Source organism: Mus caroli, chromosome 16 (assembly GCF_900094665.2).
Source record: "Mus caroli chromosome 16, CAROLI_EIJ_v1.1, whole genome shotgun sequence".
NCBI lineage: Eukaryota > Metazoa > Chordata > Mammalia > Rodentia > Muridae > Mus > Mus caroli.
Genome location: NC_034585.1, coordinates 54,829,469 through 54,838,750, shown reverse-complemented (window position 1 = coordinate 54,838,750; position 9,282 = coordinate 54,829,469). Strand labels below are relative to the sequence as shown.

General features: G+C 42.0%; 1 pseudogene; it reads left to right on the top strand.

Moving 5' to 3' along the window:
- The first annotated feature begins 4,592 nt into the window (after window positions 1–4,592).
- On the top strand, window positions 4,593–9,171 carry LOC110311325 (annotated as a pseudogene).
- The last annotated feature ends 111 nt before the right edge of the window (window positions 9,172–9,282 follow it).

Sequence of the window (9,282 nt, the reverse complement as noted above, 5' to 3'; positions counted from 1 at the left end):
AACACCCTCCCACTCATCTTTTTTTCTTGCATCTAAAATGCCTCTTTTCAAATATAAGAATCTGTCTTGGAGCAGCCCTGATAAATGTGTTCCTAATGGTGTTATTGTGAAAACCCACAGCTACTCCACTTATTATCTCAAAAATAACAGTAAGTGCACATAAAAAGACTTCAGAATAATAGCATTCATCCATTTCCTACCAATTTGTCACTCACTGGCACCAATGGTCACTTTTGTCATAACAAGTTGAAGACATATAGTGAATGAGTAAAAATAACTTTTCTAAGTGAAGGGGCTATCTGTGGCTATAGTTTCCTTCTTCAAACTAATCTACAGCACTCACTCAGTAACACCTAATAAAATGCGTGTTTAGTAAAAGAAATTGTATTCAACATGATGTAAACTATAAATATATATAGCTATAAAATATGTATACATGAGAATCAGAATGCTAATTTATCACATTAGATGCTAGATACTGTTCCTATGCAACTATTTGTATTTTACTCATTTTATTTAATGGTCACATAGTTTTCAAAAAACGACATTAAAAGATTGTAATGGCCATTCCTGGCTATCAACTTGACTATTCTAGAATGAACTATAATCCAGAATTGGAGGGCTCACCTGTGATCCAGATCCTGAGGCTGGAAGACACAAGTTTCTGACCAGGATCTTGACATGGAGATCTTGGGGCATAGTGACCATGAAAAGTTTAGGCCCAGGCAAGGTAGTACACACCTTTAATCTCAGAGGACTGAGGCAAGGAGATCTCTGAGTTCAAGGTCAGCCTGAGACAAAGCAAGTCCCATATCCAGGCATGGTGGTACATACCTTTAACCTGGGCCATACCTTCTGATCAAGGCCTACATAAGGACATTGGAAGAAGGAAGACTCACTCTTCTTTGCCTACTTGAGCGTACTTGCCAGCACATCTGTTAGAACTTACTTCTACAGAAGAGCAGCTAAAATAACTAGCCTCACGGGACTGAGCAACTACTAGATTTTTGGACTTCCTACTCACGGCTGCCCATTATTGGGTAAGTTGAACTACAGACTGTAAGTCATCATAATAAATTCCCTCAATATAGAGAGATATTCTATAAGTTCTGTGACTCTAGAGAACCCTGACTAATACAGAAGTTGGTACCAGGGACTTGGGTATTGCTGTGAAAGGCCTGACCGTGTTTTTGTTTGAAAGAATGTGGGTTTGGGGACTTTGGATTTGGAAAGCTGTGGAATGCTTTAAATGGGGCTTAATGAACTATCCTAATAGGAATATGGAAGACTTTGTTACTGAAGTGATTTGAACTGTGCAACCTGGCCAAGAGGTTTCCGTGGAGAATTTCAATATGTGGCCTAGAGACTGTTTTGGTGGTATTTTGGTGAAGAATGTGGCTATTTTTTGCTCTTGTTTGATGAGTCTGCCTGAGGCTAAGGTAAAGAGAATCAGATTAATTGCAAAGACAAAGGTAGTCTCAGAAACACCCATCATAAACTTTGTTCTCTGCTTAAGTCTTGTGAAGAGCAATTTAAACAAGCATAGCACACTGAGAAAGGAAAAATATAAAATACATGGTTAGAGTATTAAAGGGGCACCAGGAAGTGAAATGGAGCTGAATCGTGTGTTCAAGGAGATAACAAATTAAGGGAGTGGGACTTTGGGGCAAGATCCTACCCAGCTAAATTTAGAACCAGGCAGCTTTGACTAGGGTGTTAAGGCTCACACCCACAGTGACACACCTACTCCAACAAGGTCACACCTCCTAATAGTGCTATTCCCTGGCCCAACCATATACAAACCAAAACAAGGATTTTGGTTAAGAATTCATTCAAGCCGGGCGTGGTGGCGCACGCCTTTAATCCCAGCACTTGGGAAGCAGAGGCAGGCGGATTTCTGAGTTCGAGGCCAGCCTGGTCTACAAAGTGAGTTCCAGGACAGCCAGAGCTACACAGANAAACCCTGTCTCGAAAAACCAAAAAAAAAAAAAAAAAGAATTCATTCAAGTGTGATGTTCTTTGAGTTGCTCAAACAGGTAATAAGGATGAAATATGTAGACTAGGGATGGTTGCACACTCTGTTTTCAGTAGATATTAGATATTTTGTTTATTAGACAGAAAATTAAATTAAATTCATCTTTTTCATGAATGTCAAATACCTATATTTAAAGTCTTGGATCTTAAAGAATATGCAAATCTCCAAAGGCACCAAGTGATCTATGATCTAAAACTTATGTTCTCTGTTCTCTCTCTCTCTCTCTCTCTCTCTCTCTCTCTCTCTCTCTCTCTCTCAGACAGGCTCCACATAGCTCTGACTATCCTGCAACTCATGATGTAGACAAGGCTGGCCTCTACACACACACACACACACACAAGCCTCCTGGGGGCTGGGATTTAAGGTATGTGTCACAGTGCTCAAGCAATGCTACCTCTTTTTTTAAAAAATGAAGCACCATTTTGACAGAGCAATCTATGACAACTACTACTTAGAAGAATATGAGAGGTTCAAGGTCAAACACTCCTTAACTATTAGTAATGGCCTTGGCAGGCTGTTTTACTATAAACATAAAAGAATAAAGGGCTGGGGACATGGCTCAGTGGGTAGGAGCACTGGATGCCCTTCCAGAGGACCTGAGTTGATTCTCAGTACTTACATGGCAGTTCACAACTACTTGTAATTTTAGTTTAAGGGGATCTAATGCTCTCTTCTGATCTCTGCTGGCAGCAGACATACTTGAGGTATATAGATAGATACATATGCAAGCAAATCACCTATACACATAAAATAAAATGTAAATGTTTTAAAAAATTAAAAGACATGAGTACTTACCATACATACCATGCATGTCCTTTTTGGGTCTGAGTTACCTCACTCAGGATGATATTTTCTAAAGTGAATATTAGCCACACACACCCCATCCAAAAAAAAAAAAAGTACAGAATACCCAAGACTCAGTCTACAGAACTAAAACAGGTCAACAAACTGAAGTACCCAAGTGAGGATGTCTCAGTCTCACTTGGGAGGGAAAAGAAAGCAATCATAATTGGGGAGGGAGGGAGGGACCTAGAAGGGAAAGTGGGCATGGGGTGGGAGAGGGGAACCTGATCTGATATTGGGTGAGGGAAAAGGACTGAAGCCCTAAGAGCCAGCAGAAAGACTGGAAACAGGCAACTTGAGGAGATAGGAGGTTGGAGGGACCTCCAGAATGTACCAGAGACCTGGGAGGTGAGACTCGCAGGACTAAAAGGAAGGGACCTTAGATGAAATGCCTGACAGTAGAGAGAGGGACTTATAGAGCCCACCTCCAGCAGGAAGACAGGGCATCAAATGAGGGAGAGGGTTGCCATCCCACAGTCAAAACTCTCACCCATAATTGTTCCTGTCTGAAAGAGATGGAAATGGAGAGGAGCCTGGGGAGAAGATTGTCCAGCAACAGGCCTAAAGTGGGATCCAGCTCAAGGGGAGGTCCCAGGGCCTGACACTGTTACTGAGGCTATGGAGCACTCACAAAAAGGGACCTATCATGACTGCACTCTGGAAGACCCAACAAACAGCTGAAAGAGTCAGATGCAGATATTTGTTCCCAGCCAATGGACAGAAGCTGCTGACCCCTGTTGTTGAGTTAGGGAAGCTGAAAGAAGCTGAGGAGAAAGGCGATCCTGCAGGAGGACCAGCAGTCTCAATTAATCTGGACCCTGGAGATCTCTCAAACACTAGACCACCAAACAGGCAGCATACACCAGCTGATATGAGGCCCCCAACACGCATACAGCAGAGGACTGCAGGGTCTGTGTTCACTCAGAGATGATGCACCTAACCTTCAAGAGACTCGAGGCCCCAGGGAGTTTAGAGGGATGGGTGGAGACTGGAGGCCCCAGAGAGTCAGGTGGGGTGGGGGGATGGGGACATCCACATGGAGATAGGAGGGTGGGGAGGAGGTATGGGATGTGGAACAGTCAGAGGGTGGACTGGGAGGGGGGGCGGGCAATAAAATATGGAGTGTAAAAAATAAATAAATTATTTTTTTAAAAAAGAAATAAACAAGAGACTACTCAAAAAGGAAAAGGGTAAGCACCTTGGCGGCCTGAATAAATGTGAAGGACCTTATGTTAGGCAAAATAATCCATTCAGGGAAGACTTTGCACCAAATGGCCTTGCTTGAATGTGAAATTTTGAAAATCCAAGCTCAAAGAAACTGAGAACAGAATGGTGGTTGCTGGGGCTGAGGAAAGATGGAGACTGGGGGGAAGAAAATCAAAGCATGCAGGCTTTGAGTTATACTGGAGGAGTAAGGTCAAGACATCTACTAACAAGCTTTACCACCCTGAACACCAGTCTGTAGTAAACATCAAGAAGACCAATAGGTTTAGGTGATTCTCATCACCTAAAACAAAGGTCTGTAAGGCAATCCATGATGATTAGCTTCATCTAGCTATCCCATAGAGCATGTGTATTTGCAATCAGCATGTAGTGTGCCATGCTGACATAAATCTTTACATCAGTAAATAATTCTTTAGAGAAAACGATGAGGAAAAAAGCCAGAAGAGGTTAAAGAAGGTAGGAGTGGGAAAGAGAGAAAGATGGAGACGATATGAAGGCTAAGCCAACGAATTTAGAAAAGGGTAAGATGGTGGTAGAGTGGCAGGGCTTGGAGAGAGCTCGTGCAGCCAAATGCTTGCCCTGTAAACATGAGGACCCAAGTTTCATTCCCTGAACCCATGGGAGAAAGCAGGGAGTGCTGAGAGAGAAGTCATCTTCCTCAGGGATGAGCCCCAATCAGTTATCCAATACCAAGTGGTCAGCCTTGAAATCATTTACATGTAAGCAACACTAAATGGACTCTGTGAGGCTAACCTGATCTACATAGTGAGTTCCAGGTCATCCAAGACCTGTCATAGAGAGACAGTGTCTCAGAATAATACAGAAGAAGAAGAAGAAAGAAAAAAGAAAAAAATTTCCAAATACCAAAAAGGTTAAATAGAAAAAAGTGGCTGCTATGAGATTTTCAATGTCTTCGGTAGTCAACTTATAAGAGTTTGGGGTTGGTAGTCACATGGGTTGTAGTATAGCTCCCACACCATCGTTGGGCATCTTTGACTCCATGAACAAACTTCTCTGTATCTTAGCCCATAGCTCATAATTTCTTGTGTCATCATTTTCTGATCAAGGAAAACAAGCATTTGGTCAATAGCTACAAAGATCTTTTTGCTGTTCAGGCAAATGAGAAAGAAATCACTCAGAGGTCATAAAGAACCTTAGCATAAGTGACCTTTATGGTTAATAATGCCTTTGCTAAGAAAACGATTCACAGACTGGTTATGGCTGTTGGTTTAACTGTGTTCATAAATATAGGAGACAGACCAATGAAAGGTTATGATACTGAGCCAAAGAAAACAAAAACCACCCATTATTGTGGTGTAACATTTTTGTGCCATAGTCAACAAATTTCATCCAAACTGAGTGATCAAAAGGCAACTGCATGCACCTTACTAATTTTAATGGCAGCAATCACTGTGTCTGACACATGGATAAATCATTTTCCAGGTACAAGCCTTTCACAGGAAATGTCAAGTAGCTGGTGTGGGGTTAGAAAGTGTGAAAAGAAACGAAAAAATAATTATGCAGTCATTCCTGGAAACTACTCATTAGGGTCAAATCATATTATTTATTGTGCTAGGTAGGATTCAATAGCTTAATTTTTAATTTATTTTTCCAATTTACTGATTGGAAAAGTAGGAAGCTTGAGAAGAAAATTAATGAAATTTAGCCAGGCAGTGGTGGTGCATGCCTTTAGTCCTAACACTTGCAAGACAGAAGCAGGTGGTTCAAGGCCAGCCTGGTCTATAGAGTGAGTTCCAGGACAGCCAGGGATATACAGAAAAACTCTGTCTCAAGCAAACAAATAAACCAACAAACAAGTAAGAAAGTAAATTTAAAAGTAACTATGTTTTTCAAATTAGTCAGGATACATTCAGCTTCAGGCAACAGAAAATATTGTTTAAATGGCTTTAAAAATACAACCAAGACCCATGGAAGTCAGTTTACAAGTTTCCCAGAACAACTCAAACTTTCAGGAGACAGAGCCTCCACCTAGCCTTCTTTGTTGTTCTTGGGTTGTATGCAACCTAGCTTGACCTCAAAGTTGCTATTTGGTGTGGGCTAACCTTGAACACTTGATCCTGCTGACTGCTGGCATTACAGGCTTGAACCACCACACCCAGAGTTTATGCATGCTACACACACACACATGCACACCCCTCCATAACATAGTAGATTGTCACCTCACTGCTTGCTGGGTGGCTGTCCCCGTGTTCCCTAAAACACATGCAGATTATGACAATACTTAGGCCCCAAGATTTTAGATCAGATTTTACAATCTCTGATATACTTAATAGTTTCTCCTAAGCATGTGTTTCATAATAAATGCTTGAAATTTTTAAATAGTTGTAGTGGCTATTCCTGGTTGTCAACTTGACTATATTTGGAATGAACTACAATCTAGAATTGGAAGGCTCACCAGTAACCCTTATCTGGAGGCTTGGAGATAGAAGTTTCTGACCTGGATCTTGGTATAGAGATCTTGAGACATAGTGGCTATGGATTCCAGAAGATTAAATCTCCAAATTCAAGGTCATCTGGGATTAAAGGTATGGTGGAACACACCTTTAATCTGGGCTACACCTTTCATCTGGGATTAAAGGTGTGGTGGAACACACCTTTAATCTGGGCTACACCTTCTGCTGGAAACAATATAAGGACATTGGAAGAAGGGAGGCTCGCTCTTGCTCCCTCGCCTGCTTGCTGTGAGGGACTGAGTAACTACTAGATCCTTGGACTTCCATTTACAGCTACTACTGAACCATTGTTGGAAATTGGACTGCAGACTGGCTCAAATCTGGATATTGATTCACTGGCTGTTTACCACGATCTAATGTAGCCTTCCTTTCATTTGTTTGAGAGTTTTTCTGCTTATACAGATAAAACAAATATGCAGTAGGCTTCCTATGTATTTCGTTCCTGGAAACACCATGATTGATTAACCAGTATCAAAGGTCCAAGCGAGTCATGCCATTATAAATTTCACCTCTCCTGTGCTGACCATTACTGGGTATGTTATTATAAACATTGCATTTTCTACACTGTCTATTATAATAACTAGGTTCACCTTGTCTCTGGCGATTCAATGCTGCCACCTGGCCCTTGTTACCTCAGAATCCAATTAAACCCATTGAATTTAATTCATCTAATTGAGCAGAAGCATCTCCAATGCTAAGATCTGGCACAAGAAAAAGGGAAAGAACAAAACCCTTAAATGTGCTGGTACCCCTCTCACCAGTTTGCGTCTTATAGAGCTGGTGAAGGACATATCTTCTGGACCTTTCCACTGTGGGAGATTAGGTTTTACGCAATATATCCACTCTAGCATTGCAATTTCCCTAAGTCATCAATAAATTCCTTTACTATATAGAGACTATCCATAAGTTCTGTGACTCTAGAGAACCCTAAGTAATACAATAGTGATGTGTTCTGAATCCGAAACCACAGATAGCTGCGTCATTGTGGAATGTCTGGCTTTGTGGGATATGCCATGGGTTTTAGCTGCTGTCTCTAACACAATGTTGGAGGTAGCCTTTGCCATTCAGACTTCACAAATGGCAAAACTCCAAGTAGGAAGTTGTAAAATTCTCTCCCTATTTGTGCTGATAAACTACAGGACAGAGACTCTGAACATCGGACTTCAAGCCATCATATATAAAGTCACATATTAAACATCTGTTAGGGGAAACAAGAAATGATTGACAGAAGAAGGAAGGGCAAACTTGTAAGCCCAGTCAAAGACAAACAAAACAAAATGCTTAGAGTTTTGCTTGCAGCCATCATGTGGCTACAAAGTCATGGTGGATATTCAGATCTATTGAAGTGAACTAAAGCTACACTGCTACTCAATTTGCTGAGGTCAGGCAAACATCCTGGTTTTCATAATTTTTGATCAAGCTTACTCTGACCATCATAAAATCATCAGCATTTCCAGTAGTTGCCCCTGAGTATCTAGCCCATAAAAGCAACCATTCTTCTTGACACTTCTCAGGAAGTTTAGCTAAATGTAGTTCCTCACAACGCCCAGCTATAAAACACTCTTGATTTGATGACTCACAGAGCAAAACAAACTCCTTTTGCCAATAGGATATTCTATGAACTACCCAGGAATATATGTAAATAAACGCTGCACTTCTTCTTGTGCTTTAGTCTGGGGTCCCCAAGCAAATGACAATTGTAGCCCCTTTGTTCTAAAGAAAACATAAAAAAAAAAAAAAACAACTTTAGTGTCAAAGGTAAGTCCAAGAAAAGGGGAAAAATAAGATGGGAGTAATTCCTCAAATTCTCAAGTGAACTAGAAACTCACTTAGAGCAAATGTTGCTGTCAGAGACACTGCTGTCATCGATGGCATCACCGCATTCACATCTCCCACACTCACCCAGAAATTAAAGTGCTGACTCCCTACAACCCCAGGGTGCTTTGCATTGCCCGGCCCTTTCCGCTCCGCCGTTCTCCTACATAGAAACAGACATGGCGCCAGTTGGAATGGCATGATCCTGAAACCCCACTTCCACAGGGATTGGCAGCAGTGAGTGGACACTTGGTTCAACCAGCCGGCATGCAAAATGCACAGATACAAGGCCCCTCGTCCCTCGTCTGGCCCCATCAGGCCCATCCTGAGGTGCTCTACAGTTAGATACCACACCAAGGTCCGGGCTGGCAGGGGCTTCAGCCTGGAGGAACTCAGGGTGGCTGGGATCCACAAGAAAATGGCTCAGACCACTGGCATCTCTGTAGACCCAAGGAGGCAAAACGAATCCACTGAATCACTGCAGTCCAACGTGCAGCGCCTGAAGGAGTACAGTTCCAAGCTCATACTGTTCCTGAGGAAGCCTTCTGCTCCTAAGAAGGAAGACAGTTGAAGATCTGAAATTGGCCACCCAGCTGACAAGGACCCGTGATGCCCATCCGGAATGTATACAAAAAGGAAAAGGCCAGAATCATCAACGAAGAGAAGAACTCTAAGGCTTTTGCCAGTCTCTGAATGGCCGATGCCAATGCCCAGCTCTTTGGTATCTGAGCAAAAAGGGCGACGGAAGCTGCAGAGCAAGATGTTGAAAAGAAAAAGTAATATGCGGTTGGAGAGTTGCAAAAAATTTTCCAGAAAGAAAAAGAAAGAGAGAGAGAGAGAGAAGGAAGGAAGGAAGGAAGGAAGGAAGGAAGGAAGGAAGGAAGGAAGGAA